The 25,664-nt window shown below is 39.9% G+C and overlaps 2 long non-coding RNA genes across 3 annotated transcripts in view; both read left to right on the top strand.

Moving 5' to 3' along the window:
• The window catches only part of LOC114039764, a 37,072-nt gene extending 24,258 nt beyond the window's left edge, over positions 1-12,814 (top strand). Inside the window, exons 3-4 of the long non-coding RNA XR_003568701.1 lie at positions 487-807; positions 12,781-12,814. This is a non-coding gene — a long non-coding RNA (uncharacterized LOC114039764). The remainder of the gene's footprint in view (positions 1-486; positions 808-12,780) is intronic.
• A 77-nt stretch (positions 12,815-12,891) lies between these two features.
• LOC114039766 lies at positions 12,892-24,577 on the top strand. 2 transcript variants are annotated; one of them, XR_003568704.1, is made up of 3 exons: positions 12,892-12,932; positions 18,852-18,946; positions 24,538-24,577. It is a non-coding gene; the product is annotated as an uncharacterized LOC114039766 (long non-coding RNA). The 2 variants fall into 2 exon arrangements; XR_003568703.1 differs by having other exon boundaries at positions 12,898-12,932; positions 18,812-18,946.
• Positions 24,578-25,664: the final 1,087 nt, after the last annotated feature.

Here is a 25,664-nt window from a genome sequence, read left to right as displayed (position 1 = left end):
AAACTATTCATGCAGCCTTTGATTGCACTCCTCCAAGGAAAGGGAACCCACCACCCCTTTAGGCATCCCATTCTTCTGGCCTGGGTGCCCTGATTGAAGCCCTACTTTTCCTTTACCCCTACTCAGTCAAATGTAAGGAGCAAGCTGAGCACCCCTATGCCCCTGTCCTTGCCTGGCAACAATGCTTCTTGGCTATTGTAAGCATTATTAGCTAACTGTCATCCATTAACACCACTGTGGCTTGCAAGTTCCCACAACCTGGTATACTCTCTATCCCTCAATTATTTTATTACCAGACAAATAAGGCAAGCTACAACCATTCCCCACCTCCTGTTTTCTTTTTGCCATATTCTGCAACCCTTAGTGAGGAGGGTCTCCAAGCATGTTCAGGAGTGTGTTTGTTCATCCTTTGTTTTGAAGGGGACCAGTGACATCACAGGGTTATGTCCTAACTTATGCGTGAATTGGATTCTCTCTCTCTTCCAGAATCATCAAAGTCTGATGGCAAAACAAAAGATAAGTAGCAATGGCCTGGGATGCAGTGGATGACCTTGGTGTCTTTGATGTCTAGCCAAGTTCAAAGTGCTCCACAATGCCTGCTCAGCCACCTTCATGGCCTGTTGGCCCAAATTGTTCTCACCACCCATTCCATCAGGGGAAGTCTTCACATGCTTGGGGTAGACATCCTCCTAACTCTCCAACTGGTTTAAGGCCTGTAGGTTACCTTCAACCTGGCTTAGCCCAATTTATGGGATGATTTTACCAGAGTGTGGCTGCTGCACATGTTACAGCTTCTTGGAGCCCCAGGTGAGATTTGGGTAAAAGATGGACACCAAAGTTGGATAAGCAGCCCTTAAAAGGTCTAGATGTAGAGGTATAACAAGAAATCTTGGCACCAGATAAAAACTTGCTCTCAATTCGACAGTGCTGGACAGAAATCCTGGACATCACCCTCACAAAGAGTGACAGTTTGGGGGAAGCCCCAACTTATCAGGGCAGGTGAGTCTGCCACCTAGTGAAAGACTCATCTGGTCTGGTTTCAGGGCAGTGGGAGACACACCATCTAGAATCTTCCCAAATTAACTAATTTTTATTGCTAAACCATCTCTATACTGTTGAAGGGGTGAAAATATCCTGCCTCTGACACTTACTAGCTATGTGACCTTAGGCACTTAAGGTCTGACACTTAGTTTCTCCATCTGTAAAAATAAGGAGTTGGGATTAGATGACTTCCAAGGGCCCTTCCAGCTGTAGCTCTTTGAACCTAAGATCTCACTAAAACATAAATGTAACACATCTTAAAATGGAATAATCTTATAAAATCATCTTTTAAAAGTTCTATATCCTCAAAACTTCCTTGCCTTGGGGTAAAGCTCTGGTCATCCCATCCTTAGTTAAGTCTCTGGCTAGATGGACCATGATCTCCCTTCAAGCAGTGAGAATCTGAGGTTTTGAGATCTTCCAGATATTTGATGGAGTTGTTTATCTAGAACATAGAATCCCTAGAGAAGGGTACTGTAATATAAAGTTAGAGAGGTGTGTTAATTTGGACTTTATCCTCTTGATGGGGTCTGGGAACAAGCAGAGACCTTTGCCCCTCACCCCAAAAAGAATTTGGGTCCCATTTGTCTATGGGCCCCAGAAAACCCTTAAACTTTCCTTGAATTCACTTACCTGGTCAAGAAAGTCTAGCAGTCTTCTGATTATTATTCCTATCAACTGGCTCTCCCTTATTGCCTAGGTCCTATCTCCTGCTTCTTTGATACCCTAATTAAGCCTAGTCCTCTACTGTCTATAGTCCTGGGTTATATTTCTCATCCTTAATCTTATCCAGACCCCATTCAATCTCTTCTTCATCTTCTAGGCCCTATCTTACAGTTGACCTCATTCAACCTCCCAGACACTCCCTTTGGGATTCTCCCAGGACCCACCCCAATCACCCCAGCTTCAAGATCTTCCCTAAACTCCTCTTCCAGTACTGGCCATTCCCATCAAGATGCCCCTTCTCCCAGCCCCCACCTCCAGTCACCAAAAAACTACTTGATCACTCCCAGATCCCTCCCATAGTCTTGCTGTATATAAGATCCATCCTGGTCACCATTTAAGGGCTGAGATTTCCTCATGCCCACTCTCGAGTGTCACAAATGGTCAGATTCCTTAAGAATCTGGCCTATCTGGCTCATCTTTAATAAACCTTGTCTTTGGCTGAAAGAAGACTTAGGTTGAATTCTTTCAGGCAGGACCCACATGTGGTGATTGCGGGGTCCCAGCAACCCTAGAATCTAAACCTTGACACTCTGAGTAATGAGGAGCCACTGAAGCTCCTTGAGCAGGGGAGTAATTCAGTCCAAGTTGGTTTTAAGATAATTCTGATAGCATGTTCAGTTTAGACAGGAGAAAAGACTGGAGGTGGGGTGACTTAGGGAGAGCTTTGAGCTTATTCCGTTTATTGAGTTTCTTGTGCTTTTGGACAACATTAATAGTGGGGAAGTTCTTTCTTGTGTTGAGCCTTTACAACCTCAGGGGGAAGCAGTATACTTCAGTTTCCTCTGGGAATGGGATGAACTTGAACTAACTTTAGATACCTTAAATCTAAGAGGGACCAAAGGTCATTCTAATTGGCCCTACAGGACAAAACTAGGAGCAGTGTGTGTATGTATGTGAATTGATGCATGAAACAAATGAAAATGAATGAATGAAGAAAGCATTTATTAATTGTTTGTTATGTGCAAAGCACTCATCAAAGCCTTGAGAATATAAGCAGAAAGTTAAGATAGTCTCTACTCTCAAGGAGCTCACATTCTAATTGTGAAGAGATCACACATGGAAGGTTTCAACTGCAAGTCAGACAGAAAGGTCCCATGGTCCTTAAGGTGCAGTGGCAAAGCAGATGGTCATGACTATTGTTAAATGTCATTTCCACTGATAAAGTTCTATCACCTTCTATGTTTAACCATCTGATAGTACCAAGGACTTTGGTGGCAAGACCTTTTGTTTTCTGTGTCTCTAGAAGTTGAGGTTGTAGCCCTGCAGAGGTGATTGCCAGGTTGCATCCCCTCAGGGAGGGTTTCCCAGAATGATATGGCTGTGGACTACAGGCTGGAAATGTTGCTACTCCCAACACTTTGGTATTTAATTTTTTTTGTCTACACAATGGGGTTAAGTGACTTGCCCAGGGTCACACAGCTAGTAAGTGTTAAGTGTCTGAGGCCAGATTTGAATTCAGGTCCTCCTGAATCCAGGGCAAGTGCTGCATCTACTGCACCACCTAGTTGCCCTCATTCCTAACACTTTGGAGTTCAGGATCCTGAGCTGTATCTACATGGATCTGAAAGGAGATGGTGGTCAAGGTGGTGATGGTGGTTCTAGTTGCTTGTTAAATGCTGCCTTTGTTCATCCCTCAGAGTACCCTGTTGCTTCAGCTGGGCTGGCTTGCCTGCCCTGTGAGTGCCAGTTGGTGGCAGTTGATGGAGATGGCTGGCCCCTCCTCCACAGGAGGGGTGTGTGTGTGTGTGTGTGTGTGTGTGTGTGTGTGTGTGTGTGAGTGTGTGTAGATGAAAGGGATCTCAAAAGTTATGTGCTTAAACTCTCTACTATTAGGATTAGGGAAGTTAAATGACTTTCCAAGGTCATCCAGGTGAGAAAACTCCCAGTTTGGATGTTAACTATTGGGAAAGAAAGAGAAATCCTTGTCCCAGAAGGTGTCCAATGAAAGGTTTTAGATAACCTCACCCTGGGAAAACTGTAAAAAGTATTTTGCTCAGAATGACATGGGGGATAGATTCTGGTCTCTGATGGTTTTGTTACCCAGTGTGTTGGGGAGAGGGACATTGACATCATACTTTCAGGGATGAAATCTGGGGAGGTGTCAGAGAAATGCCTTTGGACTAAGGCAGTTTTGGGGATCAGATATGCTGTGCAGCAGGAGGACTGCACAGTCATCATGACTGGGCTATTCTGAGGCTCTTTGAGTGTCTTTAGTACCAAAACCTCAAAGTCACTTTCTGGGAACTGATAAAATCATCAACAGAAAATGCAACAGCTTCTTGGAGGGTCTAATGTCTGAGACACATGCCTGTAGATCTCAATCTTAATCTGTGGCAACCAGAGCTCATTAGGGACTCCTAGGTTGATGAGAGAGGTGATTTGGAGTAAGCTATGAATCACTGTGCCCCTCAGTGGGAGTTACACTGTGATCTGTTCTCGGGGGATTTATTGAAAAAAAAACCTGCTAATCTCTGCAGCCAAGGTGTATTATTGCCAAGGAGCCTGTGCTCTCATTATAAATACCTATTTGTTCTCAAGGAATCGGCATCACAGATGCTCAGGGGCCACCTAGTCCATGCTGTACCTGAGAAGGAATTCCCCTTGCAACATGTAGAACAAATGACCATCCAGTCTTTGCTTGAAGGGGGCCTACTATTTCCTGAGATGGCCCACTGCATTCTTGGATAGCTCCAATTGTTTGGAAGTCCTTCCTTCCATCAAGTCTAATGTTGCTTCTTTGCACTGTCCCCAACCTCCCTATTCTTAGTTCTGTCCTTTGGGGCTGAATAGAACTAGGGCATTTTCTCCTTCCATGTGACAACCCTACAAATATTAGAAGACAGCTATCAGATGTGTCCTCTGGCTTCTCTTCCCCAGGCTAAACATTGTCAGTTCCTTCATCACATCTTCACATAGCATTGTTGAGGTTTAGATGCTAGAGGAGCTGAGACCCCCAAATCATGACACACAGGTCCTGCCTGAAAGAATTTGACCCAAGTCTTCTTTCAGCCAAAGACAAGGTTTATTAAAGATGAATCTGAACATTTGTGAAGCTCATAGGATGAGCCGGCATGAAAAAATCTCAGGTCCTAAACTATAGCCAGGTTGTATCTTATATACAGGCAAGTAATTTGGAGTGACTAGAGAAGGGGCTGGGAGGAGGATCTTGAAGTTGGGGTGACTGGGGGAGGAGTTTAGGGAGAATTCCAATGGGAGTGTCTGGGAGGCTGAATGGGGTCATCTGGGAATAGAAAATGGAGGGCTAGGCTTTATTGGGGTAACAAAGAAACTGGAAGATAGGGCCTAGAAGATAAGGAAAAGGATGAATGGGGTCTTGATAATATCAAGGATGGGAACACAAGGAATTAGGGTATCAAAGAACTGGGAGATAGGGCCTAGGAAGTCAATTGGAATAATAGTAACTTCAGGCAACCATTTGAGACTTCTTTGACCAAGTAAGTGAGTTCAAGGAAAGTTTAAGGGTTTTCTGGGGCCAGCAGACAAATGGGACCCAAATTCTTTTTGGAGTGAGGGGCAAAGGTCTCGGCTTGGGCCCATACCCCATCAGCATAAAATGCAGTGGATGACCTTGGTCTTTTAAAACTAAGGTTTTTCCCAGGTCTCAGTTTGTCTGAGGCAATAACCATTTAATGATTAAGTTGTAGGGAAGAATTGAGACAAAAGATGGCCTAGTCTGTCATCATAAAAGAATCATTCTAGGAGGGGGGAAGACCCTCAGAGTTTCTAGCCAGAACAGAAAGCAATTACTGTTTATGCTCAGAGCCATGGAAAGCCAAACAGTGATCAAGAGAGGCTTGGGCTGGCACCTATTATTGGCCATTCAATGAAAGCCAGAGTGATTTGTGTTTAAAGGCTTAGTTAAGTAGCTCCATTTGAATCATGATGGGCTTTTTCATAGCCTGTATTTTTCAGAGCCATATTTCAAGAAATCACAAATTAAAACTGTGCAAGACAAAGAGTTAATTGTCCCATCTTTTTTTTCTTTTTCTTTCTTTTTTTTTGGTGAGGCAATTGGGGTTAAGTGACTTGCCCAGAGTCACACAGCTAGTAAGTGTTATGTGTCTGAGGCCAAATTTGAACTCAGGTCCTCCTGACTCCAGGGCTGATGCTTTATCCACTGCGCCAACTAGCTGCCCCTTCTCCCATCTTTAAAAAAAATGATGAAATAAATAAATAGGAAATTTTAAAAATCTAGCCCCAAACCAAAAGATAAATTACAAAGTATAAGTGACCAAAAATTATATTCCTTTGGATAGAGCACCCACATGTAAGGATATGACTCCCCATGTGGACAGAAGGACCACATGTGATGAAGGAAAGAGAAGAGAAGAAGAAAAAGAAGAAAATGGTAGCAATGCCAACTCAAATTGTTGTGGCCCAGAATGCAGCGGGTGACCTTGGCCTTTTTAAACTAAGATTTAAACTAAGACTTGGAGTCAGGAAAACCTGAGTTCAAATCTGGTCTCACTTATCAGCAGTATGACCCTGGGCATATTACTTAATCTCTGTTTCACTTAGTTTCCTCAGCTGTAAAATGAGGATAATAATAGCACCTACCTCCCCAAGTTGTTGTGAGGATCAAATGACATAATCACTGTAATTCACTTGGCACAGTGTCTGGCACATAATAAGTACTATATAAATGTTAGCTGCTATCATCAGCATCAGCATCAACATCAGCATTATCCTTGTCATCATCATTACCACAATCACCATCATCTTCTGACCCAATTTTTGCTATACTGTTACTTTCCAAGTCCTGGCTACTATAGCTCTCTTGGTTCAGCCTAACATTGCACTAACTTTCTTAGGTACTACATTGAACTTGGGAGTCCATTAAGACTCCAAGATCTATTTTTTCCCCAGGGAAATTTCTCTCTAGCCACACTTCCTCAATCTTATACTTGTGAAGTTGGTTTTTTTGGACCCCAAGTGTAAGACTTTACATCTATCCCATTTAAATTCCACTGTATTCAATTTTGTTTGGTGGTATGGCTTGTCTTGTTCAGATCTTTCTGAATCTTGACTCATCCAGAATCGTAGTTATTCTCCCCAGTTATGCCATCCTCAAATGAGATAGACACATTACCTAATCCTTTATCTAAACCACTGGATAGAGAGTGTTAGGAATCAGTGTGGTGAGCTCCCCTCCCCAAACTCCTTCAAATAGAGCTAGAAAATTCAGACTGAATCCTGATGAAAAAATCCAGAAAAATTCCCCCTGAGTTATTTCTTCAAGCTAGCTTTGGATAGGGAGACAGACGGAAATCTGTGGACACTTGTGGACATTGTCAAGCCAACATCATAGGACACAGGACCAAGGAAAAGACTATCCACCAAGGTGAGAGGAGGTCCCAGACCCATACTGGTGTACTCCCAGACCCATGCCCAAGGACTGACATGGGGACAAGTATGAAGTGGCAGCTTTGTTGCTTTCTATCCAATTCTAGATGACAGATCCAGGTTAGACTGAAAAAAGGACCTTCACAAAGGAGTAGTAATCCCTAGTATGGAGGCCCTGGGTAGTTTATTGATAAAGGAGCAAATTCAAAAGTTGGCAACAGGAGCAGGAATGTTATAACACAGAACAGGATCTCATTTCTAGCATCTACCTCAGCCTGGAAAGGAATAACCAGGGCAAGACTCCCAGACCAAAGTGGAACCTACAATCTTGCTACTCTGAACCAATAGTTTTCTAGCCAGCTGATAGAGGTAGAGTTCAGGAGCCTTTTGCTCTTGCACAGACCCAAACCCAGATTGGGAACTTGCAGAGCTCAGACCAAGAAAACAGCTACCAGTCTTTCCTCTGTATCATACCTTTTTGAGAACACTGAAAATTTGTAGTCTCCATTATGTTCCTAAGATCCTGGAATTAAACAACACTCAATACTCGCAAAAAAATAACTACAGGACCAGCCCAGATATTCTCTCCAGATGCACAGTAGAGCCCATTCCTAACATCAAATCCAAAGTCAGGAACTAGGCTAGAAGGATGAACAAACAAAAAAAAGAACCACACCATAATGAGCTATTCTGGTGCCAGGGATACTTGAGACATAAGCACAGAAGACAAGAAAGACTCCAAAACATCTACAAGCAACAACTCAGAGGAAAACATAACATGGTACAAAATCAACTAGAATTTCTAGAAAAGATGAAACAAGTGTTTTTTTTAAATTAAAATATTTTTATAAATATAATGATAGTGCTTGAGAAAAAAATGGAAAAAGAAATGAGAGCTATGGGGGAAAGAAAGAAAAGGAAAGGCAATGAACAGCTTGACACAAGAGGTACAAAACTTTGCCCAAGCAACAAATTCCCTGAAAATTTGAATAGACCACATAGAAGCCAATGACTTCACGCATGAGGCAACAAAAATATTTTTAAAAAGTAAAAGAGAAAAAATAGAAAAAACTAAGATACCTCAAAGCAAAAACAATTGACCTAGAAAACAGATCAAGGAGAAAAAACTTTAAGAATCAATGGACTATCCCAACTCCATGACTAAAAAGAACCTAGATATCAGTCATATTTCAAGAAATCTTAAAACTACCCAGAATTCTTAAAACCAGAGGACAAAGTGGAAATAGAAAGTATCCATCAGTCACCTCCTGAAAGAAACTACAAAGTGAAAACTTCCAGAAACATCATAGCCAAAATCCAGAGTTTTCAAAAGAAAGAAAAAATACTGCAAGAAGCCAGAAAGACAAATTCAAGTACCAAAGAAACATAGTCAGGATTACACATGATTTAGTAGCCTTTACAAAGGAGTGGAGAATCAATAATATTATATTCCAGAAGGCAAAGAATATTAAGTTACAGCCTAATATAACTTGCCTAGTAAAACTGAATATAATATTACAGGATAAAATAAAATGAAGCTTGAATGAAATAGAGGACTCCCATGCATTCCTTATAAAAAGATTAGAGCTGAGTAGAAAAGCTAGCAAAAACAAGAGTAAGGAAGAGCATAAAAAGGTAAACATGAGTGAGAAATAATGAAAGATTAAACAAGGTTAAACTGTTTACATTTTTATATGGGGATGATGAGGTCCAGAGGTTTAGGGGAGCCGAGACCCCAAGATCATGACACATAGGTCGTGCCTGAAAGAATTTGACCCAAGCCTTCTTTCAGCCAAAGACAAGGTTTATTAAAGATCCACCATATGAGCACCTATGAGCTATTGGCTAGATTGCAAAAATCTGAGCAGTGGCTAGGTTATAAAAATACTGACATCTTAATGGAGACAAGATGGACCTTATATACAGAAAAACTATGGAGGGATCTAGGAGTGGCCAAGAAATCTATGAGGTAATAGAACTCCAGGGACCTGGACCACATGGCCAAGAGAGAATGGAGCCTAGATAGGATTAAGGGTGGGAAGTGGCCTGGAGCCATAGGGAAGTAAGACAATAGAGGTCTAGGCTAGGCCAAGGGTAACAGAAAATTGGGAGATTGGGCCTAGCCACAATGAAAGGCCAATATGGCCTCAGGGGACCTGAGACCTTCTTGATCAAGTGGGAGAATTCAAGAAGAATCTCTTAGACAAATGGGACCCAAATTCTTTTTGGGGTAAGGGGCAAAGGTCTTGGCTTGGGACCATTCCCCATCAGGAAGATGATACACGTAACTTCTCAGAACTTTATTGTCACCAGGAGTCTAATCAGATAGGACTAAGTGTGATTCTGTTGTATTTGGATGATCTTAAAAGAAAAATGAATGGAGAGGAGAAGAGAATTGCACTGGGAGAGGAGGGAAGTGAGAGGAAATAATGGGAAAAATTATCTGCATAAATGGGATGCACAAAGAGAAGTTTATTCAACAAGGAGGAGGGAAGCACATGCATGTACATGTGGGGTCAGGGGAGAGCAAACCAAATTTGAAACTTACTCTCATTTGACCTGGCTGAAGGAAGGAAGAATAGACATACTCACACAGTACAGGAATGTATCTTACTCAACAACAAAATAAGAAAGAAATGGATTGAAGGAAAAGGAGAGAAAAAGAGGATGTTAAAAATGATTTCTCTTGATAATATGTCTCTTGGAAACTGCAGCCTTCTGCTTCAAAGTTCTTCAGAAGGACTTCTCTGATAATGAGATTGCATTGAATCTTCTTATCTTGGTCAAACTCCAACCTAGGCCTGAATTGATTTTACCTACTCAGGTTTGGGTGAAGACAGACTTCCAAGACTGGGGAGGTGGTATTTCCTTTGATGGTGGGTGATATGGGCCCCTGTGGACTCAGTGATCTAAGGAACCTACCCACCTCCTAGTATGTCAACCAGTTATGGTTGATTGGCACCCCCTTGGGAACACCTACTCTTTGAAGGGCATATAGCACTACACCCCCAAATCCCAAACTGAGCCAGTTTTGGACTGAACTCCCATGAAATGCATGTCAAATGACTTTGAAAAATTTAACTGTGGACACATGTACCCCAATTTCATTTTGTCTTTTTCTTAGAGCAGACTCTGTTTCATATTGGGGTTTGTAGAGTTTAGGGTTCACAAGGGAGGGTAGATTAAGGGAAGCATTAGAAGCAAAACCAACTCTTAAAGGGGGGTAGGGAAAAAAGAAAAGTATATACATACATATATATATATATATATATATATACACATATATATGTATATATATATATATACATATATATGTATATATATCAAATACACAGAAATTCTAACTGTGAATGGGATAGACCCCCCCCCAAAACCCACCAAAACAAAACAAGTGCTCAACAGATAGAAAATCCAACAGTATGTCATTTATGAGAAATACATTAGAAACAGAAAAATGCACACAGAGTTAAAATTAAGGGGTTGGAGTAGAATTTATTACACTTTAGCTGAAGTAAAAAAAGTCAGGAGTGGCAGTCATGATCTCAGACAAAGCAAAAGCAAAAATAGACCCAATTAAAATAGATATGCAAAGAATCTACATTTTTCTAAAAGGTACCATAGACAATGAATTTATAGCAATACTAAACATTATAAACAAATGGCATAGAATCTAAATTCTTGAAGAAAAAGAAAAATGAGTTACAGGAAGAAATAGACAATAAGATTATAATGGGTGGAGACATTGATTTATCCTCTCAGGCCTAGATAAGGTGAACAATAAAAGAAAAAGAAGAAGAAAATAAAGAAGTTAAGGAGATAAAGATAATTTTAGAAAAGCTTGATATGATAGACCTTTAGAGAACATTGAAAGGGAATAGAAGGTAGTATGCCTATTGCTCGACTCCTCATGGCACTTTCACAAAAACTGACCATGTATTAGGGCATAAAAACCTCAAAAGTGAATGCAGAAAAGTAGAAATATAAAATATAATTTTTAATGACCATAATGCAATAAAATTACATTTTATAAGGGCCTTTGAAGCAAAGATAAAAAGTTAATTGAAAACAATAACTAAATAAAAAATTAGTGGGTCAAAGAAAAAATCATACAAACAATGATAATTTCATCAACGATGTTGACAATAATGAGACAATATTTCAAAAAGTGTGGGCAGGCAGTCAAAGCAGTAATTAAGGGAAATGTTAAATCTCTAAACTCTTTCATCACTGAAATAGAAAAGGAGTAGATCAACAAGTTGGGTATTCAACTAAAAAAAACTAGAAAACTGGCAAATTAAAAACCTTCAATTGAAAATAAAAATTCTGAAACAAAGTAGAGATGAACTGTATTAAAAGTAAAAAAAAAGTTGAATTAATAAAGAAAACCAAGAGTTGTTTAAAACAACAACAAAATAGATAAACCATTAGCTAATTTGAAAAAAATAAAGAAAAAACAAATTACCCTTATGAAAAATTAAAAAGGTGAATTCACAACAAATTAAGAAAAAATAAAAACACTTATTAGGTACAATTTTGCCCAACTATAAGTGAATAAAATTGGCAATCTCTATGATATGGATGAACATTTACAAAAAAATGAATTATACAGGTTAATAGAATCTGTATACATAATTATATATAATTAACAGCATTAATAGGAAATGTAATATGTAAATAACACTATCATAGAAAGAGAAACTGAAAAAGTAAAAAAAAAATGAGCTCCCAAGGGAAAGAACCTCAGGACCAAATGGATTTAAAAGTGAATTCTACCAAAATTTAAAGAATGATTAATTCAAACACAACCTGAACTGCCTCAAAAAATAGGTAAAGATGGGATCCTAACAAATTCCTTCCATGATACAAACATGTTTTTCATATCTAAAACAGGAAGAGTTAAAAGAAAGAAAGAAAATTATGGATCAAATTCTCTAATGAATGTTGATGCAAAAAATTTAAATAAAGTATTAGCTAGTAGACTACATCAGTATAACACAAAGATCATATATTATGCCCAGGCTAGATTTATACCAAGAATGCAGGGCAGGCTCAATATCAGTATAATTATGAGCATAATTGACCGTATCAATGACAAAAAGAATAAAAATCATAAAATTATTACAATAGGTACAGAAAGAGCTTTTGACAACCTGTAAGACCCATTCCTGTTAAAAACATCAGAAAGCATCGGAACAAATGAAGCTTTCTTTAAGTGATAAATAAGTAATATCTATCTAAAACCAAGAGCCAGCATCATACATAATGTGGTTAAGCCAGAAGCTTTTCTAATAAAAAGGTAACCATGTCAGATATCCATCATCATCATTAGTATTCAATATTATGTTAATTAGTCTGGCAGAAACTAGGTAGAGGCCAACATCACATAGCAAAATAAAGTCAGAATAGGCATGTAATTTAGACATAAAGAGTGACATCATAATTAAATTACTGGAACATGGAAGAAATTTTCTTTCAGCTCTATGTATAGGGGAAGAATTCATGATCAAATAAGAAAGAAGGGTTCATAGGTGGTAAACTGGAATAATTTTGATTGCATAAAATTAAAAAGTTTTTCACAAAACCAATGTAGGTAAAATTAGAAGAAAATCAGGAAACTAAGAAAAATCTTTTTTTTCTATTTTTTTATAGGCAATCAGGGTTAAGTGACTTGCCCCAGGGTCACACAGCTAGTAAGTGTCAAGTGTTTGGTCTGAGGCTGGCTTTGAACTCAGGTCCTCCTAACTTCAGGGCTCGTGCTCTATCCACTATGCCACCTAGCTGCCCCGGGAAAAATCTTTGTGGTAAGTTTTTCTAACAAATGTTTAATTTCTAAGATATTTAGGAAACTGAGTCAGATTTACAAGAAAAAAAAGTCATTCACCAATTGATTAATGGACAATGTATATAAACAGATAATTTTCAGACAAAGAAATCCAAACCATCAATAGCCATGTGAAAAATAATGCTCTAAATTGCTAATATTTGGAGAAATGCAAATTAAAACAACTCTGAGTTCCCATTCCACACTCATCAGATTGGCTCAGGTGACAAAAAAAAATGACAAATGCTGGAGAGACTGTGCAAAAATGAGTACACTATGCACTGTTGATGGGACTGTGAACTAGTCCAACCATTCTGCAAAGTCATTTGGAATTAAGCCACAAAAGCTGTTATACTCCGCATTCTGATGCAGCAATGCTGCTCCTAGGTCTACACCAGAGACCAAAGAAAGAAAAAAAGGACCCATTACATGCAAATGTATTTATAGTAGCCATTTTTTTGTGTGTGGTGCCAATAGAAAATTGGAAACATCTCTTCAAAATGCCTATAAATTGAAGAATGTCTGAACAAGTTATAGGTATATAAATGCAATGGAATACTATTGTGCTGTAGGAAATGATGAAGGGGACAATTCCAAAAGACTCATGATGGAAAATGCTATCCCCATCTAGAGAAAGAACTATGGAATCTGAATGCAGATTGATGCATACTGTTTTCACTTTTGTTTTTGTTTTTCATGGTTTTTCCTTTTCTGTTTCTTCTTTCACAACATGACTAATGTAGAAATATGTTTAACATAATTGCACATGTATAACTAATATCAGATTGCTTGCTTTCTTAGTGTGTGTGGGGGGGGGGAAGGGTGGGAGGGAGAAAAATTTGGAACTAAAAATCTTATAAAAAAATGAATGTTGAAAACTATCATTACATGTAATTAGAAAAAATAAAATACTATTTACAAAAAAAAAAAAGAAATGATGAATGGAATGGTTTCAGGAAGAACCTGGAAAGACTTGTATGAACTAATGCAAAGTGAAATGAACAGAACCAGGAAATTAATAGCAATATTGTAAAGAAAATCAACTTTGAAAGACTTAGTAACTTTGATCAACACGGTGGCCAATCACAATTCCAAAGGCCTAATGACAAAACATACTGTCCACATCCAGACAGAGAACTGATGGACTCAGAAAGCAAATTTAAAGATATTTTCTTCTCTTTCTCACTCCCTCCCTCCTCCCCTCACTTCCTTCCTTTTTTTTTTTTTAGATGGCTAATGTGTGGATTTGTTTTGCATGACTATACATATTTGTAATGAGTTTTCTTTTTCTTGCCTTCTCAATGAGTGGGGTAGGTGGAGGATAGAAAGGGAATTCAAAATTGAAAATGAAATAAAATTGAATTTAAAAAAGAGAACAGATTCCACGTACATTTCACTGGAGACCTTCTCAGTTGAAACCAAACAATTAATGACTACTCTTTGCCTCCAGTTAGTCAACCAATTACAGATCTGTATAATTTTACTTTCATCTGAACCACATCTATCCGTCTTTTCCACAAGAATAGGATGAGACTTGGTCAAATGTTTTTCTAAAATTTGGAAAAATTCTACCAACAGGTTTTCCTTGATTTGCCAATCTAATAACTCTGTCAAAAATCCAACAGACATTTAAAAGTGGCTATGATGTTCAATGACCTTTGTTAGATAATATAGGTAGAAGTATGAATTTAAAATATTTCTTACCCTTGGGGAGCATACATTCAACTCAAGGAATATAACATCCCAGCAGAAGCAATACCAGTTTAGATATGAACTTGGTGGGATCAATGCTATGTAGGAATTGAGCTAAATTCTGAGCCAAAATCTCCCTCCCCCCACTCACAGTGTGTGCTTGTGTGTGTGTGTGTGTGTGTGTGTGTGTGTGTGTGTGCTGATGGGGATTATGCCCTGAGGTGTTGGAAGAAATTCTTGTGTGTTTCTTCTTATTATATGTTTGAAGCATTTATACCTTTGTAAAAACCAATTGGTGTTAAGTGGTTAAATGGAACTGAGATGATAGTCATTGGGACCCTAAAAATGGAGGGGAACATAGCTTGAACATAGCATAGTGGAGACTTGATCTGATAGCAAGAAAATAAATTCCTACTAACTCCATAGAGTGCCTTAAAACTATGAGAGACATAGGTAATAGGCCTGGCCCTAAGAAAGTGGATCAGAGCATACATGTTATATGACAATATAGACATCTGAGAGTCATCTATATAGATGTGATGATTGGACCCATGGGAATTGATGATCAGATCATCAAGAGAGGGTAATGAAATAGAAAAGAATGGAGCCAAAGTGGGGCAGAGCCAAGATGATGGAGTAAAAGCAGTGACTTGCTTGAGCTCTCCCTGAAACCCCTCCAAATACCTATAAAAAATGGCTCTAAACAAATCCTAGAGCACAAAACCCACAAAAAGACAGAGTCAAATGCATTTTCAGCCCAAGACAACCTGGAAGATCGGCAGGAAAAATCTGTTGTGCTGGGCTAGGAGAGGAGTGCAGCAGTTCAGTGTGAGCACACAGGCAAACACCAGCCCTCAGAGAACCTGCAGCAGGCCTCAAGGGACTGAATCACAGGCAGCTGAGGTGGTTTCTAGACTTATCAACCCACAAACACCAAAGACAAATTCAAAGGTCAGTAGGAAGGGTCTGTTCTATGGTGACGGAGGCACCACTCCTGGCACAACCCTGGGGTGGCAGCTGGCTCACAGACTGAGGGGGGATTGAGCAGCTGATCAGAGGGAGATTGTAGGGATCTCCTTGCTAGTGCTGAGGCAGGATTCTCTTGCTTTGCCTGTGCTTGGATGCGGGTCACAGTTCTGGGTAGCAGTCTGGGGGCAAGGAGGAGTGCTGGCTTGGTGGAGCTTGTGGTAGCCTTGGAGAGGGAATCCTCCTCATGGTTCTAAGGCAGAAAAGAGTGCTTGTGGTCACTCATAGACCAGAGTACAGGCCAGAAAAGGAGTAAACACCTCACCTTGAATCATAGCACCTTGAAAGAACTGAAAAACTACAGGTCCCTAGAAGTATTTCTGAAAATAGCTGCACAAAACCCCTAAAGCTTGGGACAGTATCTTCTCCACACTTGAAGCAGACAAAGAGTTTATAACTCGAGTAACTGGCTGGGATCAAGAGCAAACTGCACAAAAAAAAAAGTCAGACCATAGAATCTTTGGTGACAAAGAAGATCAAAACATACAACCAGAAGAAGGCAACAAAGTCTAGGCTCCTGTATCCAAAGCCTCCAAGAAAAATATGAGTCAGTCTCAGGCCACGGAAGAGCTCAAAAAGGATTTTGAGAAACAAGTAAGGGGAGTAGGGGAAAAACTGGGAAGAGAAATAAGAGTAATGCAAGAAAATCATGAAAAACTAGTCAACAGCTGGCTAAAGGAGACCCAAAAAATACTAAGAAAATAACACCTTAAAAAATAGCCTCAGGGGCAGCTAGGTGGTGCAGTGGATAGAGCACCAGCCCTGGATTCAGGAGGACATGAGTTCAAAGAGCTCCAAAAAGCTGATGAGGAGAACAATGCCCTAAAAAGCAGAAATGGCCAAATGGAAAAGTAAGTCTCAAAGCTCATTGAAGAAAATGCTTCCTTGAAAATTAGAATAGAGCAAATGGAAGCTAGTGACTTTATGAGAAATCAAGACAGTATAAAACAAAACCAAAAGAACGAAAAAATAGAAGACAATGTGAAATATCTCACTGGAAAAACAACTGACCTGGAAAATAGATCCAGGAGAGATAATTTAAAAATTATTGGACTACCTGAAAGCTTGATCAAAAAAAAAGAGCCTAGACATCATCTTTCAAGAAATTATCAAGGAAAACTGTCCCGATATCCTAGAACCAGAGGGTAAAATAGAAATTGAAAGAATCCACCTATCACCTCCTGAAAGAAATCCCCAAAGGAAAACTCCTAGGAATATTATAACTAAATTCCAGAGTTCCCAGGTCAAAGAGAAAATATTGTAAGCAGCCAGAAAGAAATAATTCAAGTATTGTGGAAACACAATCAGGATAACACAAGATTTAACAGCTTCTACATTAAGGGACCACAGAGCTTGGAATACAATATTGGAGGGCAAAGGAGATAGGATTACAGCCAAGATTCACTTACCCAGCAAAACTGAGTATAATCCTTCAGGGGAAAAAATTGACATTCAGTGAAATAGAGGACCTTGAATCATTCTTGATGAAAAGACCAGAGCTGAATAGAAAATTTAACTTTCAAATACAAGACTCAAGAGAAGCATGAAGAGGTAAACAGGAAAGAGAAATCATAAGGGACTTACTAAGGTTGAACTTTTTACATTCCTACATGAAAAGATGATATTTGTAACTCATGAGTCCTTTGTTAGTATTAAGGTAGTTAGAGGAAAAAAATATATGGATAGATAGATAGACAGATAGATAGAGGGCATAGGGTGAGTTGAAGATGAAGGGATGATATCCAAAAAATAAAATTAAGGAGTGAGAGAAGAGTATAGTGGGAGAAGGAGAAAGGGAGAGGTAGAATGGGGTAAATTATCTCACATGAAACAGACAAGAAAAAGCTTTTACAGTGGAGGGGAAGTGAGGAAAGGTGAGAGGGAATGAGTGAATCTTATTTTCATTAGATTTAACAAGGAGGGAATAACATACACACTCAATTGGATATGGAAATCTATCTTACCCTACAGGAAAATAGGGGGGAAGGGGATAAGAGGGAGGGAGATGATAGAAGGGAGGGCAGATTGGGGGAGGGGCAATCAGAAGCAAGCATTTCTGAGGAGGGACAGGGTCAAAAGAGAGAATAGAATAAACAGGGTATGGGATAGGACGAAGAGAAATATAGTTAGCTTTTCACAACATGACTACTATGGAAGTGTTTTGCATGACTACACATGTATAACCTGTATCGAGTTGCTTGCCATCTCAATGAGGGTGGGAGGCAAGAAGAGAGAGAATTTGGAACCCAAAGCTTTTAAAACAAATGTTAAAAATTGTTTTTACATGCAACTGGGAAATAAGATATACAGGCAATGTAGTATAGAAATCTATCCTTCTCTACAGGAAAATAGAAGGGGAAGGGGATAAGAGAAGGGGAGGTGATATAAGGAAGGGCAGATTAGGGGAAGGAGTATTCAGAATGCACACTGTCTTGGGTTAGGGGAGAGGAGAGATGGGAGAAAATTTGGAACTCAAAATTTTGTGGAAATGGGAATTTTAATAAAAAATTAAAAAAAAAAGAATGGAGCCAAAAACAAAGTCTTGAAGAGGTGAGGATTAGATGACAGTCCTTCAAAGGGAAAAGAGATTAAGATTAGATAGGAAGGAAGAGAATCAAGAGAGAAGTATCATAAAAATCCATGGAGAACAGAAGGTCCAGGTAAAGAGGGTTGTCAGGAGTGTCAGATGCCCCAGAGAAGTCAAACAAGATGAAGATTGAGAAAAGGTCATTGTATTTAGCAATTAAGACATCGTTAGTAACTTAGGAGAGGGCAGTTTCAGTTGAGTGGGGGAGATTGGAAGCCATATTGTAAAGAATTGTAAAGTGAATGGGAGTGAAGGAAATGGAGGCGATGGATATAGATAACATTTTTGAAGAGGTTAGCTATGAATAGAAGGAGAGATAAGGATGATAATGAGAAGTTATCAAGAGAATATATGTTTTTTTTAAGTATAGTGATATATGTGCTTGCTTATGGGCCTTAGAGCATGAGCTAGGGAGAGACTGAAGATTAGACAACAAAACGGAATGATTGGGGAAGCAATTTACTGGAAGAAACAAAAAAAAAGAATGCTCATTCATTGTTTTGCGTGCATTTATCTATCTAAGTTTTACTGATGATTTTGTTTTTATATCACAGTAATTTCTAGATGTACTACTGCTTCTCTTCCTCACCTTAGGAGCCTTCCTTTGCAACAAAGAAAAGCACCTGACATGATGACCACATCCAACAGTAGTGCCACTATTCTTTCTTCTATCCAAGGAAAGGATGGAGGTACATTTCCTCATCTGTTCTCCAGAGACAGGATTGCTCATTATAACTACATTGTGCTTAACTTCATTTTTAGCATTCTTTTCATTTAAATTATTGTAGCCATTGTATACATTGTTTTCTCATTTCTGCTCACTTCCTGCTGCAGCAGTTCATTCCTAAGATACATAAGTCTTCCCATTTTCCTCAGAATTCCTCATATTTTTTTCTAGTGGCACAATAATAATCCATTGTCAGGTACCACAATTTATATAGCCACTCCCCAGCTGACAAGCACACATTTTGGTTCCAATTTTTGTTTTTGTGGAGGTTTTTGCTACCACAAAAAAAAATGCTCTTGTGAATACTTTTGTATATATTGTATCTTCATTTCTATCTTTGCTCTTCTTGGGATATGTGCCCCACTTTGGAATATCTTCCAGGTCAAGGATATAAACAGCCTAATGACTTTTCTTGCATAATTCCAAATCATTTTCCTATAATGGTTGGACAAATTCACAGCTCCACCACCAATGGTTTAGTGTGCCATTCTTCCTTCAGTTCTTCCGACACTGACTATTTTTGTCTTTAGTCATCTTTGCTAATTTGCTCGGTATAACGTAGAATCTCAGGGTTGTCTTAATTTGCATTTCTCTTATTATTAATGATTTAAAGCCATCTTTTTGTTGTTCATATTTTTCCTTATAGTGTTTAAAAATGATCTAGCACAGCTTTTTATTAAGATTCAAAGAACTCACAGTGTGCATGAACAAATGTGGGAAACAAAAACACTCCAATAGCTCATTATTTTCCTTATTATACTCCTTCCATGAGGTAAAGATACTTTACAATGACTTCATACCACCTATTTACCTCAGACCTACACCACATGAACAACTCACAGTGAAATCATGGAGAGTTGGCAAGGTCCAAAGCTCCTGGATCGTCACGGCATGGCTTTAGCCTTTCACCTACAGGGTGACCCTGTTTGCCGTTCTCTTCTTCCTCCTCTGAAAAGTGTGTTGTTAAGACAATCTGTCTTGGGGTGATTGGTGTCCACCTCTTAGAACTCAGGAAGGCTTAGAACTCTAAGGATTCTCAAACTCAGGTTTACCCATGAGGTAACTCCAAGGCTGAAATGTCCATTATTACAATTGCTAGTCTCTGCCCTGTTCTCTGAAAAGGTGACAGGAAGAATGGCAGAGGAAAGCAGCTCAGACTGAGAGGGGGAATAATTCCCCTCTCATATGGAATGCATCCCACTGCCTTGTGTTCCTACTTTAAGATGCTTTTGCTATTCTTTTTGTAGATGGGTTGGGGCATGGTGGTAGTAGATAAACTATCCCCATTCCCCCCTGCCCCATCTGTACTCTAGTCTGGGAGTCCAAAGCAGAAAAAATGAACAAAAATGATCCCTCCCCATAGCTTTCAGCTGGAGCTACTCAGACTTCATGAAGTCCTAGATAAAACCAATGATCACTATGTTAATTTATAACCCTCTTGACCATGACAAGGAGTTTGGAGAGCAGTAACATGTGTACCCACTGAAAGCACAAGTGAATCTTCCATTGAGCCTGTGTATCCTCTGAAAGAACCTATGCAACCTTTGTGAGAGGCTCATCCATCTTCAGAAAGAACCTGAGTATCCTCTGTGAATCTTCTGTGTTGCACTTGTTCATCTTTTTTATTTCCTTTTTGTTTTTTGGAGGCAATTGGGGCAATTTTTTTTTGCAAGGCAATCGACACAAAATTGACTTGTCCAGTGTCACACAGCTATTAAGTCTCAAATGTCAGGCCAGATTTGAACTCAGGTACTCCTGACTCCAGGACTGGTGCTCTATCAACTGTGCCACCTAGTTGCCCCCACCTGTTCATTTTTTGCTAGACCTGTGCATTCTCTGCAATAACCTGGACATCCTTCATGAATCTGTACAACCTCTGTAAGTGTTCTGTCCCCTTTGTCTCTTCTGCAGAACCTGTGCATTCTTTACAGAGAGGCATGAATTCACTGGAAGTACAGGCATATTTTCAGTAGAGCCTGGGCACCCTCCTTAAGGGGTTCTCTATATTCTCCATCAAGGGCCTGGGCATCTTTCAGGGCCTTTCTGTTCTCTGTACATCCTCTATAAGAACCACTACATACACTGTAAAGAGACTGTGCTCCATGTATAACCTGTATTGCATTGGTTGCCTTTTCAATGAGGGTAGGTGGGGAGGGAGGAAGGGAGAAAATTTGGAACCCAAAGTTTTAAAAACAAATGTGAAAAATTGTTTTCACATGCAACTGGGAAATAAGATATACAGGCAATGGGGTACAGAAATCTATCCTGCCCTACAGGAAAATAGAAGGGGAAGGGGATAAGAGAAGGGAGAGATAGAAGGGAGGGCAGATTAGGGGAAGGGGTATTCAGAGTGCACACTGTCTTGGAGTGGGTGGAGGGGTAAGATGGGGAGAAAATCTGGGACTCAAAATCTTGTGGAAGTGAATGTTGAAAACTAAAAATAAATAAATTAATAATAAAAAAATAAAAATGAGAGAGAGAGAGAGAGAGAGAGAGAGAGAGAGAGAGAGAGACTGTGCCTCACCAGGGCTCTACCTCACTCTAGGAAGCATTCTGTACAGAACTTGTACATTCTCTGCATACTTCTATGTAGCCTTGCTCAGGGTCTGTGTATTCTCTTTGTAGATTCATACCTTCTCTACTTGGCTTGTGTATTCACTATAAGAACCTATAAGTCTTCTTTAAATGCTTTTATGTGCTTTGCGGAGATCTGTGAATCCTCCCCAAGAACCTGTGGAGTCTTGCCAGGTCTCAGGGTTTAGGGTGGGCCATGTGTCACTGTGGGGTTTTGGGAAGGGAACACAGTGATATGACCTCAGGGACACCTGGGGCAAACACATGCCAGCCAGTTGGAGGGAATGGGGGCTGTGGTGGAGACATTTGGGACTTATAATCATACAGACATACCTTGATGCCGTGATATCCCTGAAACCTTGTTAAGTTTGGACTCAGACTCTCTGGCCCCAGAACAAGTGGGGTAGGATAGAGGAGACAGTATTACAGATGAGAAATGGGGGCCTTGAGGAAGGCCTCCAGTAAGGTAGAGCCCTTGTAAAGCTGAAGAGACCAATGTCAGGCCTTACACTGGCCAATTCATTGGAGGCTTCCTAGCTTTTTCCATACCCAGGTGTCTTTTTGGACAAGCTACTCCCATTTCCAGTTACTTGAGGGGATAAAAACCCTTTAAGTAGTTGAAACATTGTCATGGGGGGAGGGAGAATTAGACTTGGTTCTCTTGGTTCCAGAAAGCAGAACTGGATAGAAGTTTCAAATGGGCAGATTTTGACTCTCTTATCTATCTGATCCATCCCTCATTCTCCTGCCATACTAATCATCCTTTTGTCCAAAGCCAAGCTCTTTATCTTTCTTCCCCAAACCTAATCCTTCTTTTGACTTTGATAATCTGTCTATGGAATCACCATTTACTCTCTCTCCAATGTTGGCTCCTTCCCATTAACTTTAACTCTTTTCTTTTCCCCATCATTTATGTACAATAAATTAAAGTTCTCCCCCTTTTATTCCAGGCCTTCTGGAATATTCAAAGATTTTTGGGTCTTTCTTAACACAGGCTCACATTTTATGGACACAGAATGACTGGGAAAAGCTCAGAGGCCATTGTCACATGCTGGGATTGGTGGCATTAAGGAAGGCTTAGAGCAAGGTTTGCCCACTGCTGAGTAAACCTGAGAAACATCAGGAAAGATCATGGACAAACTCAATAGAATGTTCTTGGCTTGGTCAATTTTTCTATCTATAAAGTCTTTTTAGAAAGAAAATCTGCCACATATTCCAGTCACTTGAGAGGAGGAAAGAGTTTCACTCAGAATCAAATCAGTGGATCAGGGGGGATTCACATCCTAGAGGAGACCACTCACCTCATTGCTAGAGGTCTGTTAGAGAGGCCCAAGTGGATGACCAACTACATGTGTTGTAGGAAGGATGAGATTGTTCAGTTTCACTCCTCACCTTTACCCTATATATGGCATCAGTCTTTTCTACCTACACAACCTCTCTCACATCTATCTCCTTCTCTCTAATCATACAGCTACTATCTCAGTTCAAAGGGTGTATGAGATGTTCAGGGAGGACTAGCATCTTTGGTGTTAGGGTGTTTCAAATGCTTTTCAGGGCTGCTCAGTCACCTTTGGTGTCCACCTGTCATCCAGCTTTCACTGGTGGATCTAAGAAGCTGTAGCAAGCACAGTGGCCACACTATAGTAAAACTGTCTTGTGGTCTAAACAGGTTGAGGGTAACCAACAGGCCTCATATCCATCGGTGAGATAAGGGGATGTCTACCCCAAGCATGTGAAGACTTCTCCCAGTGGAATAGAATGTTCTTGAGATGAGAATAATTTGTTCCAATGGCCACGAAGGTGACTGAAACAGGTATGATGAAGCAGTTAGAGCTTGGTTAGACATTGAAGATGCCAAAGTCATCCACTCATTCCAGGCCATCACCAGTCATCCTGACTTTTGTCTTGCCACTGGACTTGATGACTCTGAAAGAGAGTGAAGCTGACTACTTTGTGCAATTCTGCCTCACCAAAATCCAATTCATGTGCAAGTCAAGATATCATCCTTGTGATCACTATTGGCCTTCTCTGAAAATGAAGGACAAACAACAACCTAAATTCAGGCCTTTTGTTAACCATCCAGTGACTTACAAGTGCCTCACTTCATCCCAATATCAAATATGAACTAAGAGAATGCAGACGTTAGAGGCATTTTAACTATACTTCTGATGCTGGGAGGTTCCCCAGATGCAGTCTCTTTCCCAAACTCTAGTCCCACATCACCAGTTGGACATCTTAACTTCCATGTCTCTTATATATCTTGAATTCAACATGGCCAAAACATAACTTGGTTCAGGCTTGGCATTTGACTATTCCAGTTGCCTCTAATCTCCTGAACAGGTAGGTGGGATGGACATAGAGTAAGGAGGGGCAGTCCATCCATGGTTTTTCCTGGGAAAGAGGATCTTTATCTCCTTATCCCTCTATACCCCAGCCTTCCCTGGCCTTCTGTGCATGTCCAGACACCAGCTTCAAGACCTATCATCTATCAGCCTATTCTGGCTCCAGATCCTTTTCTAAAAAGGTGAGATGAGAGGTATGCAGAGCACAGAGCAACTGGAAAGGGGAAGGTTGTTGGAAGGATCCAGGGAATTCCAGGACTCATGGTTGATCCTGGAGTTGGAGGATATGTCCCTGATTTTGGCCTATAGTTTCCTTTCCATGTTTTTATCTTTCCCTGATTTAGGTATCAGACTATATTTGTTTCATAACAGTGTTCTGGTATGGTGCTTTCTTTCTCAAATTTTGAAAATAATTTCTGAAGTATGGGTATTAACTGTTCTTTCAGAGACTGATAGACTTCTCTTGTGAATCCATCTGAACCAAAAGAGTTTTCTTTGGTAGTTCCTTTGCAGTATATTTGTTTTCTTTTCTGAGATTGAGTTGAGATCTCTACCTGGTCTTCTTATAGATCAAGTACTTAATATTTTTGAAGGTATTCCTTTATTTCTTTTATGTTCTCAATTTTGTTTGTTTTAGAAAAACCTGGGAAGACTTACATGCACTGATGCAAAGTGAAGTGAACAGAACCAGGAGAACCCTGTACACAGTAACAACAATATTGCAATGATGATTAGCCGTGAAGCTACTTTGATCAATACAATGATCCAAGATAATTCCAAAGGACCCATCATGAAAAATGTTATTCACCTCCAAAGAGAGAACTGATGAACTCTGCAGATCAAAGCATAACTTTTAAATTTTCTTTGTTTTTCTTTCTTTTTTTAATATGACTAACATGGAAATGTTTTGCATGACTTCACAAGTATAACTTACATCATATTGCTTGTATTCTTAAGGTGTGGGGAAGGCGTAGGAGCGAGAGAGAAAATTTGGAACTCAAGATCTAAAAAAAGAATGTTAAAAAATAAAATCAATGAATCACAAAAAATCATGTGAACTCCTGATGATCTGGAATTCATCAAACTGGAGTTGGAAAACCCTTCCTGAATGCTCCATGAGCATCTGCAGAGTCTTTGCAGGAACATCAGGGTCCCCTCAGTGGTTCCCTGAAATATTTCCAAACACCTTGGGAGGATTAGTTGGCTCAAATGTTCCCAAACCCCACAGGGAGTTACATCAATGCAAATATCCACACCCTGAAACACTGGTCAGTCATAGCGTGGACAAGTGCCCACCAAGACAAGGTCCAGAGGAAACATGTAGCTGGGTCATCTCTGGGCAACTGTAGTTGGTTCTTGAGGTACTCCAATCCTTCTTGACTGTTGTTCAGTCTATGACCAGATCCCCTAAAGGATCCCAGGGTGCTTTCTCTTTCAAGCCTCTTCCTGTCTTACCTGGCTTAACCCAGGGATAGATCAATCAATCTCATACAATGGAGTTGGTAACTTGCAGCCACCTCAGAAGCCATGTGGAGGACTGATCTGAGGCTCTGCAAAAGTGAAGCCCTTCCCAAATGTCTAGCCTGCCTGGAACCTTGCTGTGAAGTTGATCTAGGATATATATCCTGAGGTCCCTTACACTTGTCTGAAGACCTGACCCTGAGCTTCGTGACCTTAATGAGTTCTCATGGGCTCAACTCCAGGGACTCTCACCTCACTTCCTGTCACCCTTATGTTCCTCCACCCTTCCTAAGGACCATTCTC

This window comes from Vombatus ursinus, unplaced genomic scaffold, assembly GCF_900497805.2.
Source record: "Vombatus ursinus unplaced genomic scaffold, bare-nosed wombat genome assembly UNPS02012319.1, whole genome shotgun sequence".
In the NCBI taxonomy this organism is placed as follows: Eukaryota; Metazoa; Chordata; class Mammalia; order Diprotodontia; family Vombatidae; genus Vombatus; species Vombatus ursinus.
This window is presented reverse-complemented; position numbering and strand designations above follow the sequence as displayed.